This window comes from Schistocerca americana, chromosome 2 (assembly GCF_021461395.2).
Source record: "Schistocerca americana isolate TAMUIC-IGC-003095 chromosome 2, iqSchAmer2.1, whole genome shotgun sequence".
In the NCBI taxonomy this organism is placed as follows: Eukaryota; Metazoa; Arthropoda; class Insecta; order Orthoptera; family Acrididae; genus Schistocerca; species Schistocerca americana.
The window spans coordinates 249012078-249031371 of NC_060120.1; the positions used below are offsets into that span (position 1 = coordinate 249012078).

At 44.4% G+C, this 19294-nt stretch overlaps 1 pseudogene; it reads left to right on the forward strand.

Annotated features, from left to right (window-relative positions):
- Nucleotides 1–1449: 1449 nt before the first annotated feature.
- LOC124597384 lies at nucleotides 1450–1567 on the forward strand (annotated as a pseudogene).
- The last annotated feature ends 17727 nt before the right edge of the window (nucleotides 1568–19294 follow it).

The following is a 19294-nucleotide window of genomic DNA, read 5'->3' on the forward strand; positions in this document are numbered from 1 at the left end:
CAGGAGTGCTAGTTCTGCAAGGTTCGCAGGAGAGCTTCTGTAAAGTTTGGAAGGTAGGAGACGAGGTACTGGCATAAGTAGAGCTGTGAGTACCGGGCGTGAGTCGTGCTTCGGTAGCTCAGTTGGTAGAGCACTTGCCCGCGAAAGGCAAAGGTCCCGAGTTGGAGTCTCGGTCGGGCACACAGTTTTAATCTGCCAGGAAGATTCATATCAGCGCACACTCCGCTGCAGAGTGAAAATCTCAATCTGGAAACATCCCCCCGGGCTGTTTAAGCCACGTCTCCGCAATATCCTTTCTTTCAGGAGTGCTAGTTCTGCAAGGTGCGCAGGAGAGCTTCTGTAAAGTTTGGAAGGTAGGAGACGAGGTACTGGCAGAAGTAAAGCTGTGAGTACCGGGCGTGAGTCGTGCTTCGGTAGCTCAGTTGGTAGAGCACTTGCCCGCGAAAGGCAAAGGTCCCGAGTTCGAGTCTCGGTCGGGCACACAGTTTTAATCTGCCAGGAAGTTTCACATCAGCGTACACTCCGCTGCAGAGTGAAAATCTCATTCTGGGCTCTTGCATGTGTTTCTCACTTCTTCTGAAGATTAGTATCTGCTGCCTGTAGGAAGCGTTAGCGGTCCTTTCTGAACTTCTCAAACCAGTTTGCGAGGCTATGGATACTGCCGGAAGAACATGCGGCTGACGAAAAGAAGTATAATGTCAGATTGCAGCGTTGAGATGAACACTTTTTGGTAGTATCGCAGAGTCATTAGAAGCTGGAAAAGGCGCGCTATTTTTGACGGGATTCTCAGTTGGAGGGAGTCCTCGTCGTTGGACAGCGGTGGTTTGTAATTTTTGCGATTGGCGATTGGCACAGTTTTGGCGGAAATGAATACGCAGCGAGTAAGTGAGCTGCATGAGAAACAATAGCCGGGAGAATGCGGAGATTCCGTACTGGAGAAGCAGTTGTGGGTAGGAGGCGAAGGTGTCTGGATCGGTAGAGGCTCGGTAGAGGCTGTCGCATCTTGGAGATATGCTCAGGTGCTGGAAGTCTGCATTGCGCAGCTTAATGCTACCCAGTCGTACTTGCAGTGAGCTTAATTGGCAGTGCCATGAGAGAAACTGATTTCACACTTGTGGGATCCAGGACGGTCACCGGACTCATCTTCTTTTCACTGGTAATGGATTTGTACCTTTCTGAATTTTTAATCGCCAAGATCCAGTGCCGGCCGAAGTGGCCGTGCGGTTAAAGGCGCTGCAGTCTGGAACCTCAAGACCGCTACGGTCGAAGGTTCGATTGCTGCCTCGGGCATGGATGTTTGTGATGTCCTTAGGTTAGTTAGGTTTAACTAGTTCTAAGTTCTAGGGGACTAATGACCTCAGCAGTTGAGTCCCATAGTGCGCAGAGCCAAGTTCCAGTCACTGTTCCGATCGAGCATTAAGGGAATTAATAGTTGTCAGTTATCACTGAGCCAACGGCCTTGCCACAGTGGTAACACCGGTTCCCGTCAGTTCACCGAAGTTAAGCGCTGCCGGGCTGGGGTAGCACTCGGATGGGTGACCATCCGGGCTGCCGAGTGCTGTTGGGATGCAGTCAGCCCTTGTGAGGCAAACCGCTTGATTGAGAAGTAGCGGCTCCGGTCTCAACTGACATACGATCGGGATAGCAGTGTGCTGACCACAGGGCCCTCCATCTCCGCATCCAGTGACGCCGATGGTCTGCGGATGACACGGCGGCCGGTCGGTACCGTTGGGCCTTCATTACCTGTTCGGGAGAAGTTTAGTTTAATCTATCACTGAACATCGGGAGAGAGTGAATTCTTAGGAAGGCAAGACATAATAACTGCCAGGGGAGTTACAGAGACTTACGTTTAATTGTCACAGGTTGTAAGTTGGCTACAATTTCGCATCTTACAAGCACTCATGCTCATACTTTGCCGTGAACTACAACCACAATTAGGTATCATCTGATAGGTTGTACATTGTATAAATGAATAAAGTAGACTGACTTTGTCACGTACACCTTGTAAATAATTGCTAACGCTTATTGCATGAAAGGCGACGGAGTATCTTTATTATAAAAACGGTGAGACAGAACTCAAGCTCTGGGTGGAACGCGCGCACAGGTGTTGGTCCTGCTTAAAAGCAGGATGCAGCTAGACGGACGTCCTGGCACCTGAGCTCTGGAGCACGGTCGGTCGGCTGCTATTGTAGCAGGACCGGAAGGATAACCGAGAACTCTGCAAATCTTGGACGCAGATGAGAGGATCGAAGTAGCGGAACCTCAGGAACCACGCAGGATGGGTTATTTCCAAGGATGTTTACTAAGAAGCGTACCATTGTAGGAGTGTAGGTATTTCCTCGCCAACTTTCCGCGCTGGACGGACAAAGGATTAAAATATGGTTGGTCGGCGTTCGGAAGAATCTGTAGAGAGGGAGGATATTCCGTGGTTTCGAGAATATGCTTCGTTTTCGGAATTACGAGGGTGGGGAGCCAAGCCTTGGTGGGAAGCCAGCAGTGGAGAGACGAGTTCCTCCGTTGTGAGAGCCTGTGTGTAACGATCGCTCGGTATCAGCTTTGTTGGTACAGGCGGACTTGCTGTCTTTGCCCCCAGGAGAGTTTATAGTTAGAACAGTTAGGCACGGTACTGTTGCGAACCTATACGATCCTGGACTTCACCTCCGGGTTGGAAGTCGTCGTTGAATACGCAACGTTCAGTAATTGAGAGCACTTCTTCTGCCTATACTTACATTGAGATGTTATCTGAACTCCATCCTTGTGGCTGGAAGTTCGCGTTCCTCGTCTGTAGAAGACAGAAAGGAGAAGACAGTATTAGAGTATATTAGTCAGAGGACCGCCTTCTGCCGTCCTAGTGTTTGAAAGCGCTTATTAGTGGCTGGAGTGCCTCCATCGTAGCAAACGAGTACGAGAATCGACACTTCGATGCACCGGACGCAGTACATACGGCGATATCGCAAATTGCTTCGGCTTATTAGGGCTATAAACCTAAACAGCTGTAATCACGTTAGTTTATTTCCACTGACGTTCCACACCACCGTAGATCGTCTTTGAAAGTAGTGTCTTCTAGTGTTTGGTACGTAGATTACGTCAGTCATTTCGCGTTAGTGATATTAGATCGCGCAGTCATAATAAGGGGCAGAGTTGGGCAACTGATTAATAATTTTAGTAAGGAAATATAGACAATTTTACTTAACGAGTGAGTTTAATCTATAATAAATATATTGAACAACAACATTTATCATTTAGTAGTATTAGTTGCCTTTAACATTTATTTATGTTTAGATTGTAATTTATATGTAAAAAGGAGCATTAAGAGATCCTAAGATCTGCTTCATTGGGTAATCATACAGGACCAAATCATCATTTTTTCGTTTATTATTTTCCGTTGGGCACATTCATTGTTACACCTGCCTGGAATAGCATCTTGGAAGGTTTTCAGTTTTCATTAATACCTCTTAAAGAGGTGCCCTGCCAGAAATTAATTTTTGAGGGTTATGGAAAATTATATGTAAGTTAAAGGGGGATCACTGCTGTCAGCTGCAACCAGACATTAAGCGGAATTAGCAGCGACGAGCGAAAATGTGTACCGGACTGGGATCTTCTGCTTAAAAGGTAGGTGCGGTAACCAGTGCCCCATCCGAGACACAGCGTTGTTGCCACTGTGGCAATTATCTCGGCACGCCTCACTGCCGATCTACACTCCCACCGAGCGCCACCTATCAGCAGCCCCTGTCCACTGTACTTCTCCCCACAGGATGCCGGACGTATTTGTGCATTCGCACCTGCCTAGTAAGCAAGAGATCCCGGGTTCGAATCCCGGTCGGTACACATTTTCGCTCGTCGGTACCGATTTCGCTTAATCTCATATTGCAGCTGACAGCAGCGGTCCCCCTTTAATTTACATATAAAGTTTAGCAGCTGAAATTCTACATGGTGTTTGTTCTTTGGGACAGACACCGAACTTTCACGTAACTAAGGGAAATTCTTCACCGAGACTTTTTTCAACTCCGAAACTAGGTTTTTGCATCTCCGAAACTAGTAATAGGATTTTTAAGAGTGAAACGTCGTTTAATTTGTCTCTTTAAGGACTTCAGTACGTTAAAAGAAATGGTTCAAATGGCTCTGAGCTCTATGGGACTCAACATCTGAGGGCATCAGTCCCCTAGAACTTAGAACTCCTTAAACCTAACTAACCTAAGGACATCACACACGTCCATCCCCGAGGCAGGATTCGAACCTGCGGCCGTAGCGGTCGCGCGGTTCCAGACTGAAACGCCTAGAACCGCTCGGCCACAGGAATTCAATACGATCAGAATAAATTACTACTCAGGGTGTAAGCGGTAACTTTAAAATTACAACGTACCACAGCGATGTGGGTGAAGTGCAGACGAACCATGTGATGTAAGATAGTTGTGAAACTTCCTGGCAGATTAAAACTGTGTGCCGGACCGAGACTCGAACTAGGGACCTTTGCCTTTCGCGGGCAAGTGCTCTACCAACTGAGCTACCCAAGCACGAATCACGCCCCGTCCTCACAGCTTTACTTCTGCCAGTATCTCGTCTCCTACCTTCCAAACTTTACAGAAGCTCTCCTGCGAACCTTGCAGAACTAGCACTCCTGAAAGAAAGGATATTGCGGAGACATGGCTTAGCCACAGCCTGGGGAATGTTTCCGGAATGAGATTTTCACTCTGCAGCGGAGTGTGCGCTGATATGAAACTTCCTGGCAGTGCTCTTGCCCGCGAAAAGCAAAGGTCCTGAGTTCGAGTCTCGGTCCGGCACACAGTTTTATTTTGCCAGGAAGTTTCATGCCAGCGTACACTCCGCTGCAGAGTGAAAATGTCATTCAAGATAGTTTTGGTCCATCAAGCCGGAAACCAACCGTAAACTGGCCTACAGAAGCCAATTCGGCTACAGGGCTAGGTCGCCGAGGGAGATTTTGGAATGTCCTGGAACATTCTGGAACATTGCGTCTCCAAAATATCCTTTCGTCCAGGAGTGCTAGTCTTGCAAGTTTCGCAGAACTTCCGTGAAGCCGGCCGTAGTGACCGAGCGGTTCTAGGCGCTACAGTCTGGAACCGCGCGACCGCTACGGTCGCAGGATCAAATCCTGGCTCGGATATGGATCTGTGTGATGTCCTTAGGTTAGTTAGGTTTAAGTAGTTCTAAGTTCTAGGGGACTAATGACCTCAGATGTTAAGTCCCATAGTGCTCAGAGCCATGTGAACCAACTTCCGTGAAGTCTGGAAGGTATGTTGACATTGAATAGCAAGGCTGGTTCACAGTATTGTCCATGTTCACGTCATGACGATATTAGTGTTTACTGATAGTGATTAGTTCAGTTGAAACTGGTAGCAAATGTAGGTTCATTTTATTAACAGTGTTACATAAACGTGACCATTTTTCCGACAGGCACATCTTCGTCCGGAAGGGTTTGTTCGCCAGCCAGACACAGCGCTAGTGACGCGTCAGCAGGCTGCCAGTGGGGTAGAGCAGGGAGGCCGCACTCCGCCGGTCGCCGCCCCCACCGCCCTATCCGCCCCCGCCGCCCCCAACTCTTGAAGAGCGGCGATATTGGCAGACGGCGGTCCCTGTTAGTGGCTGCCAAATACCCGGCGCGCTTCCGAATCCTCCACACCCTTATGTGGCATTAAACGTGACAGGCAACTGAGCGCAAATGGATTCCTTGCTCCACGACTCTCCGCCCTCTTTGTCCCCCCTCCCTCCCCCTCCTCTCCCTCTCTCTCTCTCTCTCTCTCTCTCTCTCTTTCTCTCTCTCTCGCTTTCTCTGAGTTCCCTAAATTTCACGAAAGATGCCTCGTAATGAAATCCGCAAACACAATGCTAACATTTAAAATTACGACATAGATGTCAAACTTGACATGAACTATACTACACGCTTGAATTTGAAAATGATTAGCATGCATGTCCGAAGGAAGAGGCACTGAGACGACGACAGCCGTTACGAAACACATCAGGTGAATTCGCCAATCGCGAATAAGGACAACTATTAGCCGTAGAGTGGAATGACGACAGTGAAACTTTTGTGCCGGACCGGGACTCCAACTCGGATTTTCCGTTTATCCCGAGCGGTCGCCTTAGCATTTGGCTATCCGTGCACGTCTCACGGCCAGACCCAAAATTCCGTATGTCGTCAACCATGCATCTACGACCTGACTCGTTCATCCATAAACGGGAAATACGGGTTCGAGTCTCGGTCCGACACAAATTATCATTGTCGTCATTCCATTCTACAGCTGATGGCAGTCTTTATTCGAAACTGGCGAATTCATCCGATGGGTTTCGTAGTGGCTGTTGTCGCCGCAGTGCCTGTTCCATTGGACATGCATGCGTGTCCAAAGGAACTATGCGTCGTAATCAGAATAACACAGGCACTGCAATATCGTATTTATCTGCCGATACCGTGCAAGCGACTTTCCTGTACAACGTCTGATCTGAGCAGGAATATACATAGTGGATGAACGAGGACAGGTCGTAGACGCATGATTGACGATAGCCCATATGAGGGGCTTCTTTCAATAGTGATACAAGTCCATTTTTCTTAATATTGAGATACAGAGTCATAAAGTTAAATGAGCGCTGAAAAATCTGCAGTTGAGATACCATAAATATTCAAGCATATGGCTTCTTGCTAGATATGAACCTTTCTTTCTGTTTGTTTGGCTAATTAATTTCAGAAGCAATATAGACAGAAAAATGAAGGTAATGGACTTGCACCACTATTGAAATAAGCCCTTCGTTTGGAAGTTTGCCCCACCCCAATGAACCATGAACGATGCCGTTGGTGGGGGACTTGCGTGCCTCAGCGATACAGATAGCCATACCGTAGGTGCAACCACAACGAAGGGGTATCTGTTGAGAGGCCAGACAAACGTGTGGTTCCTGAAGAGGGGCAGCAGCCTTTTCAGTAGTTGCAGGGGCAACAGTCTGGATGATTGACTGATCTGGCCTTGTAACACTAACCAAAACGGCCTTGTTGTGCTGGTACTGCGAACGGCTGACAGCAAGGGGAAACTACAGCCGTAATTTTTCCCGAGGGCATGCAGCTTTACTGTATGGTTAAATGGTGATGGCGTCCTCTTGGGTAAAACGTTCCGGAAGTAAAATAGTCCCCCATTCGGATCTCCGAGCGGGGACTACTCAAGAGGATTTCGTTATCAGGAGAAAGAAAACTGGCGTTCTATGGATGGGAGAGTGGAATGTCAGATCCCTTAATCGGGCAGGTAGGCTAGAAAATTTAAAAAGGGAAATGGATAGGTTAAAGTTAGATATGGTGGGAATTAGTGAAGTTCGGTGGCAGGAGGAACAAGACTTTTGGTCAGGTGAATACAGGGTTATAAATACAAAACCAAATAGGGGTAATGCAGGAGTAGGTTTAATAATAAATAAAAAAATAGGAGTGCGAGTAAGCTACTACAAACAGCATAGTGAACGCATTATTGTGGCCAACATAAACACGAAGCCAACGCCTACTACAGTAGTACAAGTTTATATGCCAATTAGCTCTGCAGATGACGAATATATCGATGAAGTGTATGATGAGATAAAAGAAATTAGTCAGATAGTGAAGGGGGACAAAATTTAATAGTCGTGGGTGACTAGAATTCGATAGTAGGAAAAGAAGGAAACGTAGTAGGTAAATATGGATTGGGAGTAAGAAATTAAAGAGGAAGCCGCCTGGTTGAGTTTGGCACAGAGCATAACTTAATCACAGCTAACAATTGGTTCAAGAAACATGAAAGAAGGTTGTATACATGTAAGAAGCCTGGAGATGCTAGAAGGTATCTGATAGATTACATAATGGTAAGACAGAGATTTAGGAACCAGGTTTTAAATTGTAAGACATTTCCAGGGGCAGACGTGGACTCTGACCACAAACTATTTGTTGTGAACTGTAGATTAAAACTGAAGAAACTGCAAAAAAGGTGAGAATTTAAGGAGCTGGAACCTGGATAAACTGACTAAACCAGAGGCAGCAGTGGTTGGGCAGGGAGTGAGATAGGGTTGTAGGCTCTCCCCGATGTTATTCAGTTTGTATAATGAGCAAGCAGTAAAAGAAAAATTCGGACTAGGTATTAAAATCCATGGAGAAGAAATAAAAACTTTGAGGTTCGACGATGACATTGTAATTCTGTCAGGTTTAAGTGTCAGGAAGTCGTTTCTTAAAGTATTTGAATGGAGTGTAGCCATGGATGTGAAACATGGACGATGAACAGTTTGGACCAGAAGAGAATAGAAGCTTTCGAAGTGTGGTGCTGCAGAAGAATCCTGAAGAATAGGTGGGTAGATCACATAACTAATGAGGAGGTTTTGAATAGAACTGGGGAGAAGAGGAGTTTGTGGCACAACTTGATTAGAAGAAGGGATCGGTTGGTAGGACATATTCTGGGGCACCAAGGGATCACCAATTTAGTATTGGAGGGCAGCGAGGAGGGTAAAATCGTAGAGGGAGAGCAGGTGATTAATACTCTAAGCAGATTCAGAAGGATGTAGGTTGCAGTAGGTAGTGGGAGATGAAGAAGCTTGCACAGGACAGTGTAGCATGGAGAGGTGCATCAAACCAGTCTCAGGACTGAAGACCACAACAACAACAACAACATGGAAGTTTGGGTATGGCTGTGAGCCGTGCATGTATAGCAAAATGGTAGCCTGTACGGTAGTTCAGCGTGTTCGGTCAGAAGGTTAGCTGCCCTCTGTAATAAAATAAACTGAGTGAATGGATCAATAATGAACTTGAACAAGCGTCGTGGGACATCCGCCCCGAACAAATATGACTACCAATAACGAAGAAAATGAAATTTAAAAAATAAATCTAGGCACATATGCCTGGCGGTATTTATTTCCCACAAAGTGCGTTAACACTACGTGCGATGCAGATATGTACTCGTAGTACTATTGGAAGTAACGCATATGGACAGAATTTGTGTAAATCTGTGCACACTGTTCTACACTGCTAGAGGGAAAATGTTTTTTAGTCGCCGTGTACGGTAACTGTATTTTTCTTCTAGGAAAGGCAACATCGTCCACTACAACTGCTGCTCGATTTTCAGTTTACAGAGAGACTATACCTCCCCAGCATTACCTAACAGTTCTCTTATGCGAACAGACAAAATAACCTCAATGAACTCGTGTTAATTTAGTGGAGTCATTTTCAGTTTATTGAATGAGTACCTTTTTGCAGGTTGCAACGGGACATTCTCCTCTAGCTCTACTTTTCCTGAACTGTAGTTGACGATACCAGTAATATTTTTCAAATTTCGGACAGGTTAGTATTATTTCAGCTGCGTTTCTGAAATCTGTCATACAGTTTTTTACACAGTATGTTATATTTCAGCCTAAAATTTATGAAAAAGATTTACTTTTTTTCGATGTAGTAATCGATAAATATTAGTTCTGAATGCACAGTTAAAATTACTTTTATAGAAACATTTGAAATAACGAAATATTCTACATCTACATCTACATTTATACTCCGCAAGCCACCCAACGGTGATTGGCGAAGGGCACTTTACGTGCCACTGTCATTACCTCCCTTTCATGTTCCAATCGCGTATGGTTCGCGGGAAGAACGCCTGCCGGAAAGCCTCCGGGCGCGTTTGAATCTCTCTAATTTTAAATTCGTGATCTCCTCGGGAGGAACAAGTAGGGGGAAGCAATATATTCGATACCTCATCCAGCAACGCACCCTCTCGAAGCCTGGACAGCAAGCTACACCGCGATGCAGAGCGCCTCTCTTGCAGAGTCTGCCACTTCAGTTTGCTAAACATCTCCTTAACGCTATCACGCTTACCAAAAAAAAACCTGTGACGAAACGCACAGCTCTTCTTTAGATCTTCTCTATCTTCTCTGTCAACCCGACCTGGTATGGATCCCACACTGATGAGCAATACTCAAGTATAGGTCGAACGAGTGTTTTGTAAGCCACTTCCTTTGTTGATGGACTACATTTTCTAAGGACTCTCCCAATGAATCTCAACCTGGCACCCGCATTGCCAACAATTAATTTTATATGGTCATTCCACTTCAAATCGTTCCGTACGCATTCTCCCAGATATTTTACAGAAATAACTGCTACCAGTGTCTGTTCCGCTATTATAATCATACAATAAAGTATCTTTCTTTCTATGTATTCGCAATACATCGCGTTTGTCTATGTTAAAGGTCAGCTGCCATTCCCTGCACCAAGTACCTATCCGCTGCAGATCTTCCTGCATTTCGCTGCAATTTTCTAATGCTGCAACTTCTCTGTATACTACAGCATCATCCGCGAAAAGCCATGGAACTTCTGACACTATCTACTAGGTCATTTATATATATTGTGAAAAGCAATGCTCCCATAACACTCCCCTGTGGAACGCAAGAGGTTACTTTAACGTCTGTAGACGTCTCTCCATTCAGAACAACATGCTGTGTTCTGTTTGCTAAAAACTCTTCAATCCAGCCACACAGCTGATCTGATATTCCGTAGGCTCTTACTTTGTATATCAGGCGACAGTGCGGAACTGTATCGAACGCCTTCCGGAAGTCAAGGAAAATGGCATCTACCTGGAAGCCTGTATCTAATATTTTCTGGGTCTCATGAACAAATAAAGCGAGTTGGGTCACACACGATTGCTGTTTCCGGAATCCATGTTGATTCCTACAGAGTAGAGTCTGGGTTTCCAGAAATGACATGATACGAGAGCAGGAAACATGTTCTAAAATTCTACAACAGATCGATGTCAGAGATACAGGCCTACAGTTTTGCGCATCTGCTCGACGATCCTTCTTGATAACTGGAACTACCCGTGCTCTTTTCCAATCATTTGGAACCTTCCGATCCTCGAGAGACTTGCGGTACACGGCTGTTAGAAGGAGGGCAAGTTCTCCCACGTACTCTGAGTAGAATCGAATTGGTATCCCGTCAGGTCCAGTGGACTTTCCTCTGTTGAATGATTTCAGTTTCTATTTCGTTCGTGCGAGGATTTAGAGAAGTAACTGTAGTGCGGTCTTCCTCTGTGAAACAGCTTTGGATAAAGATGTTTAGTATTTTAGCTTTACGCGTGTCATCCTCTGTTTCAATGCCATTATCATCCCAGGGTGTCTGGATTATGCTGTTTCGATCCACTTACTGATTTAACTTAAGGCCAGAACCTCCTAGAATTTTCTGTCAAGTTGGTACATAGAATTTTACTTTTGAATTCACTGAACTCTTCACGCATAGCCCTCCTTACGCTAACTTTGCTGCGTTTAAATTTGCAGTGAATTGCAGTAAATTTGCAGTGAATATTGGCACACTTAAAATTTCTATTATTAATTAGGCAATGCTGTACTGGCTACTATGTTTATTTACGGATTCATTTGTGAATCCAGAACATTCAGAGAAGCAAAGACGTAATTTCGTAACTTTTTTATTAACTAATTGGCCGAATTTGTTTTTTAAATTCCAGGCAGTTGCACAAAGTTTTCAATAGGAGTTTTAGAGAATTTAATTTTGGAAAAATGATGGTAATAATAACGGTAACTGAAACTGTATAAATGTATCAGATAATATGCTGTTATTAATACCACATTACACGTGAATTCATGCTAAACCGGAAGAAAACAGTTTCTCTTAAATACTCTGTTGTTTTTATGTTCTTCCACTGAACATTATAGGAAACTAACTCGTAACTCGTTTCTAGGTTAGGAATCGACTGAAACAACTCACTGACGGTTGCCAACAATCACATAAACGTTTATACATGCTCAATAGAAAGTAAATAAATTTACTTGTATAATAATCTTTGCTTCTCTGCATGTTCTGGAAAACAACTGCAGATACACGTCTGAGACATGTTTAATTAGATTCATCAGACCAATAACGACAAAATAAATTGAAATCGTGTTTTACTTTAACCTCGTACAGTTTTGCGATGGCTTCATATTCGGGAAGTTGTTAAATTTCAGCCGGCCACTGTGGTCTAGCGGTTGTAGGCGCTTCATTCCGGAACCACGCGGCTTCTACGGTCGCAGGTTCAAATCCTGCCTCGGGCATGGATATGTGTGATGTCCTTAGGTTGGTTAGGTTCAAGTAGTTCTAAGTGTAGGGGACTGATGACCTCAGATGTTAAGTCCCATAGTGCTTCGAACCATTTGAACCATTTGTAGTTGAGTGGTAAGGGCTATCAGTGCACGCCGTGAACTGTGCACATTGCCTGTCAAATCGGTATGTGGCCCATAAAGCAATTACGTCACGCCAGTTGCGTACGCGCAGAAGCTCCTTAAAACGTGCACAAGTGAAGGTGTGCTCGCGACCCTGATGCCGAAGTTTCACCGAGTATAAAGGAGCAGTTGTAGCACAGCGTGGTAAATTTAGCGCCGTTTGTTTCATATTACCGCATCCACATCACGATTAACAGCATTCAAAGAAAAAAACCCGTAAGTCAGCAAGGTGTCAAAAGTTAAGGTATTCACGTGCTCTTGTGCTCTTACACAACACCCGCCATTGGCCCTAGAAGAAAAATGAGTAGGACCTTTTCCGTAAGAGATTTAATGAAGTTTAATTTTGTGCTAGGAAACTTTTTCGCTAGATTTCGAGTTACTTGAGAAAAACTTCAAAGACGTGACCTTTAAAACACACCATCACTCACACCCCACCATTCAGTAATTTTAGTACGGTGTTCACGAGACTCTGTTGTAGTACTGTGCAAAAATTTGCGAATAAACGACTTTTTCCCGAGATCGACCTTTCTTAGTCTTCGTTGACTGGGCTAGTTTGGCAGCAAGCAGTTGGGACCGGTACCAGTCCCCAGCCCATTAAACGACAGGCGGTCACGGAGCGTGAGTGCGTCTAACACCAATTTTCGACTCATTTTGTATCTATATCGATATTTGTAAGTCAGTTTGTAGTGTTGCTTATATAGAATGTTGTAGCAGTCATGAAAAGTCTTCGAGTATTTATACATATTTCAGGCATGTGACCTTATGAACAATGTTGTTTAACATGTGCTTCTGAATTTAAATAACTACTGGAATTATTGTTATATAATGTACTATAAATGACTTGGTCCATACTTAGAGAACATAGTGTTGAACGTAAAAAATGTGGGGAAGCCCCGCAGCTACGGAAGTAGCCTGGCGGAGTGGAAAAGGTGTGGTTGGCGCGCAAGTGGCAACTCGTCCTTCGTGACGGGTGAGGAGTCTGGGCTGAGCACTGCTGTGGTTAGCATCTCGCTAGCAGTAGCGGATCTTTGTGGCTCATATTCCCAAGAAGTAATGAGGCCAGAAGTGCTTAAGAGCAGTATTTATGGGCGTCAGATGCTGTATTTGGTGATAATATCATCATGGCATGGTTTTTGGCCCTATAAATCTATAATTCCGACCCCAAGAAGATTTGTACCAGGGTGAGGCCAACGGTAATGCCATGACTGCATCGCCGCGATGTTAACAGCCACTGCTAATTAAGTCACAAGTACCATCAGACTTGTACTAAATTGTTTATATTTGACACTCCGTAAATGAACCAGGTATTTGTCGAATTTTGTTGATTTTAATAATAATCGCGGTGTTACTGAAAACTCTATCTCACAGCCGTGATTATCCCAAATCATAAACCTGTACAGGAATCCTATCCTAGTGAATTTAATTCCGAGTGTCCTAATTTATTATGGAAAGACTTATTCGGCAGCTGTAAAAACAGTTATGATTGCTTTCTAATGTTTGGAGTTATAGTGATTAAAGTTCAGTTTTTTAGTTTAGGAAATACTCTACTTCCAGTGAATTTTTAAACCAATCTGCAGTCATTCCCTTAAATAATTTTCCTTAATTGAAGAGCTGCCTGAAAGAGAATATTAATTGTTGCATTTATGCACTTTGATCAGAATTACTAAATTTACTAAAGTTCATTTAATGAATAAGTGTTTGAACTTAAATTTAATGTTGTCCAAAAATGGTTCAAATGGCTCTAGGCACTGTGGGACTTAACTACTCATGCCATCAGTCCCCTAGAGCTTAGAACTACTTAAACCTAACTAACCTAAGGACATCACATACATCCATGCACGAGGCAGGATTCGAACCTGCGACCTTAGCGGTGGCGCGGTTCCAGACTGTAGCGCCTAGAACCGTTCGGACGCCCCGGGCGGCTCTAATTGTGTGTTGGCACTTGCACAGCCAGTTGTGTTTTGAGTAGGTTAAAAGATCGCTTATCAAACCACATTTATCATTTAAGGAGTTGTAGTTTGTCGTGCTTTACTTGATTAATAATTATTATTAAGAATACGTACCATTTCTGATACATACGGTGTAGTTTTGTTAATGAGCGTCGTTCTTCAAACCATGAAAGTTTAATGACGCTCATGTACTAGGCTAGTTAGTTAACGAAGCATTGAAAAGGCTCCCTCATAGCCAGTGTAGTTAGATTTACGTTCTGCTTAATTGCTTCAAACCGAGTTTAAGAAACAAAATTGCTACTAGTTTCACGTGTCTTGGTGATTGGTTCCATAAACTGTTGCATCTATTTCATGTGAGGTACGTGTTATTGAGAGGGGTATGTTGCTGTCTCCTATCTCATTGGACATTTGTTTGTCTTATTTTCAAGTCAGTAGTACATTTATCTGGAAGGATAGGTTACTGCCCTGTAGTGTGAACAGGTATGAAGAAAGAGTTTAGTGTGTATATCAAGGAAGGTTGGGTTAGCCTTAGCACTGCCTTCTGCTTTATTATATTGCTTGACACAAGAATGCCTAATTAGGTTGGCGAGCGAATTTAATATGTAATGTTACGACTTGCTTTTGTACTGGAAGAACGTCTTTTCCTGGCCCACCTGTTTGTTGTTGGCTATTCTCTGCTGGAGTGTTTCGGAAACAAATCCCAGTCTGATTATTCTGTTTCCATTAGGTTATCTCACGGTCACAACATCTTAAAAATTCCTCGCAGAGGTACAACGTTAGCATCGATTGTCGTTTAAGGTGGTCGGCGGTACCGTTACAAACGGAGGCGCCAGCAGGCGCCATGTCGTACCGCAGCGGACAGAGAAAACGGCGATCCACACTGCAAGGCTTGGAGGCAGTCACATAACTTTGTTTATTACTTATTATTAATATTATTATTATTTATTTTTAAGATTGACTGTTTAAATGTTTTATGCGTTTCCAACTGTACCGTCGACATTATCCACACTGACCTCTCCCTTACCATGATTTCAGCAACTAAAAACTGAAGCTCACATTTTATATTCAGTTGTATTTAATTCTCTGCTGTTAGTCATCGGCCGAATGGATAAGGAACGCGAAACACTGAAGCTGGCTCATTAGGAAGTACGTAATCAGTTTTCATGCAGACAGTGGTACCAGCCTTACAAGTTTTGATACTGCGCATTCATAACGATTTTGTGACTGAAAGTGTCTCAGCCAATGTTTATCAGCGAAATCGCGTGTGTGCGACTTCATACTGCCATGAAAGTCGTGTCGAAATAATTTTATCAACTCTAAATGGTGCCCGATAGGTGAAGATTAGGAAACGTGAAATTAGATTTAAGTACACGCTCCAGTCGTACTAATGTGATCGCCAATGTTCGAGATCAAAGTGCAGTAACCCTGCAACCACTCACAGAAGGAAGGTGGCACCATTAGCAGTGGAGGGTATACCAAGCGTGTCCGTGGGCCGGGCCGGGTGTGGCGGCGGGGGAAGAGGGTAACAGTGCAGTCGTTATCGTAAAGCAGCAACGGAGGGATTTATCTGACGCCCAAAATGGCATGATCATTGGCTTTCAGGCCATGAGTGAAAGTATTTCCTGAAAAGCTTAGTTTGTAAACCGCGTGCCGCAGTGGTTTAAGCGTACAGTAAACGGCAAAATGGCGATATCCGAACCTGGGGCCGAGGAAACCGTGATGCACCACAAGCCATAGGTGACAGGCGTGAACGACGGCTGCAGAGATGTGTACTGGCGAATAGACGTGCAACTGTTAAACAACTGACCGCCCGTATGAACCGAGGGGCTACCGACAGCGTCTTTTCAACGAGCGTTCAGCGAACGTTGCTGCATAATGGGCCTCCAGAGCAGCCGCTTGGTTCTTGCAGCAAAGCTGACTGCTGCTCATCAGCGACGAACGCAGCTGAACGTCCACTGAGTTGCGACGGCTTCGTCTTTTCACATGAATCACGTTTTATGCTCCATTGGACAGATGAACGTTGACATATACAACGTGAAACGTCCGAAAGCAAGCGCCATGCAAGTTTCAACTATGATCGGAAGAGTCCAGAACAAAGGAGGGAGCATTTTTATCTAGCGATTGTTTTCATGGCATTACCTGGCTGATATCGTATCATTCTGGAAGTCTCAATGGATCAACACATGTATGTGTGTATTCTTGGGGACCACGTCTACACCTACGTGCAGTTTGGTTTCCCTCAGCACAATGGTACCAACCAGCAGGACACCACAACGTGTCACGCAGCTTGCAGTGTACGTCCGTGGTTCGAAAGCAGCGGGATGAGTTTACCATAAAACCCTGGCCGCCACACTCCCCGGATTTAAACCCAATCGATAATCTATGAAACAACCTCGATCAGGCTGTTGGCACCATGGGTCCTAAACCGAGAAACCTAGTGCAGCGGTACTGGAGTCGGCATGGCTCCATATCCCTGTCGGTACCTTATAGAATCTTATTCAATCTTCTCCTGCAAGCCTCGCAGCCATTCACGCTGCAAAAGTTGAGTCTTCTGGCTTTTGGTGTTCGCATTCATGTGCCTAGAGAGGTGATTCTAAAGACTGTTTTTCCTTAGTTTCTGTTATGAACAAGGCGACATACTATTATTTCGAGACTTGGGGTAAAAGCAGCGCTGAGACTTTTCCACGTGCCATTCCACCATTCACAGTTGACTGTGTGTGTTTTAGGAGATTCGACTGACCGAGAGGCAGACTAGTTGGGACATCGAGAGAACTTTACAACACACGAGGTAAGCACAGTTTTTAACGGTAGGAAATCAGCTTAGCTCACCCAAATTAATTAATTAGCCAGTGGGATAAAATATAAGAGCAGCTGCTACAAGTTCATTCAGAAATAATATCTGATTGTTGCTTGCGCACGCAGAGAGTGCAGCGACGTCGGGAGGAGGACGGAATTTCAGCACGGCGACGCAAGCCCCCTCCATGAAAACCACGATCTCACCGTAACACCACCGCCACCGAATTTAACTGTTCCCACTACACACGCTGGCAGATGACGATCACCGGGCATTCGCCATACCCACACCCTATCATCGCATCGCCACATTGTGTACCGTGATTCGTCACTCCACACAACGCTTTTCCACTGTTCAGTCGCCCAATGTTTACGTTCCATACACCAAGCGAAGCGTCGTTTGGCATTTACCGGCGTGATGTGTGGTTTATGAGCAGCCGCTCGACCATGAAATCCAAGTTTTCTCACCTGTCATAGTACTTACAGTGGATCCTGATGCAATTTGGAATTCCTGAGTGATGGTCTGGGTAGATGTCTGCCTGTTAAACATTACGAATCCGCGTCAACTTTCAGCGGTGTCTATCAGTCAACAGACGAGGTCGGCCTGTACAATTTTGCGCTGTACGTGGCCCTTCACGTTTCTACTTAACTAACACATCGGAAACAGCTGACCTAGGGATGTTTAGGAGTATGGAAGTCTAACGTACAGACGTAGGACACAAGTGACACCCAGTCACCTGACCACGTTCGAAGTCTGTGAGTTCCGCGGAGCGCCCCATTCTGCTCTCTCACAATGTTTAATGTCTATTGAGTCGCTGATATGTAGTACCTGGCAGTAGATGGCAGCACAATACACCTAATATGAAAAAGTATGAGGACAATGAAAATTTGTGCCAAACCATTGTCATTCCGTTCTACAGTCCTTATTCGCAAGTGCGATAACATTCAATGTACTTCAGACATTAGTCGAGTCCATGCCACGTCGAGCTGCGGCACTTTAAGAGCTCGCGGGGGCCCTACACGTGCGCGGCAGGTGTACTCGTTTCCTTGGCTCTTCAGTGTATATAGAAAATATAGTGAACGAGGCATTTCGATTACGATTTGAGGGGTAACAACAATGGTAACCTTGTGCTTCACAATTTTTATTGAAACAGTGCGTGAGAAGGACGGGAAATATTTTTGAATATGTCAACTCTAACACAATACTGAAGCACCTCCAGATATCATTGTTGACTATAGATGCAGAAGGATCTCCTGTCTGTTGCAGAAAATTTATACGTTGCAGAAAATTGATAAAATGGAAAACTGTGAGGTTTGGGTGGCGGGGGAGGGGGGGGGGGGGAGGGAGGGGGGTTGCATATGATAGTAAATCGTTGTTGGGAACGGAATACGTCGTGACTGTAGTGCATCCGCATTGCTTTTCATCATGCACGCAAAGGAAGCACGAGAGACTCAACACATATGAAAGCATCAGACAAAAGATTAGACGCTGATGTGTACAAAAACACGTGGTTCATAAATGATAATTACAGCGAAAAATAAAAGAGGTTTCGAATGAAGTGATAATTGTAAAACGGTACTGAAATCAATAAAACAAATTCTCAGAGAAAGAAATGTAGGAAAGCAATAAGGATTAGGTATCAGACTGAACAGTTTTCTCATCTTAGATTTCTGTTAAATAGGTTGCAGAGTCACCTCTGATGAGCGCCGCAGAAAAGAAGCAGGCTCTCGACCAAGAAGCTCTCCGTGAAACTGAAAGCCTGTCGGTGTCTAAGGCCATATCTGTCACAATAAAGATGTTCCTAATCAAAAGCTTTGCGAGGAGTAACGCGAGCTATCGAGCACAAACTTGGAGCAAAAACTGAAGAGACGAAAATAAAGTTCTTTGAAATGTGGTGCTGGCGATGGGCCCTGAAAATAAAATTATAAGAAAAACACATTTGGAGGTCTTGGGAAGAATGGTAGTGATGTAGCGAAGTTTCTTAGGAACAAATAAGGATGAATAGTGCGACGAACCGTTTGTTACACCATTCTACACAGTCTACCATTAGCATGAAAAACTGGAAGTACATAGAAGAGATGAAGCTCAAAGATCACAGTCAATAAAAAGAACAGAAAGGAGTGAAATTGGAGCAAAGAAAGGCAAAGTAAACGTAGTAAAAGGACGATATAATATGGAGGAAAATTAAGAGAGAAGTATAGAACATGAAGATGTGAAAGTCGTACTTGATTTCCAGAAGGCCTCGACGTGAAAACAGTAATAAGCAAAGATAATAGTAATCACAAAGTGTGACCTAACGAGTGTTATTAGAGCAGTCTCTACAGACATGGACAGAACGTACTAGGAG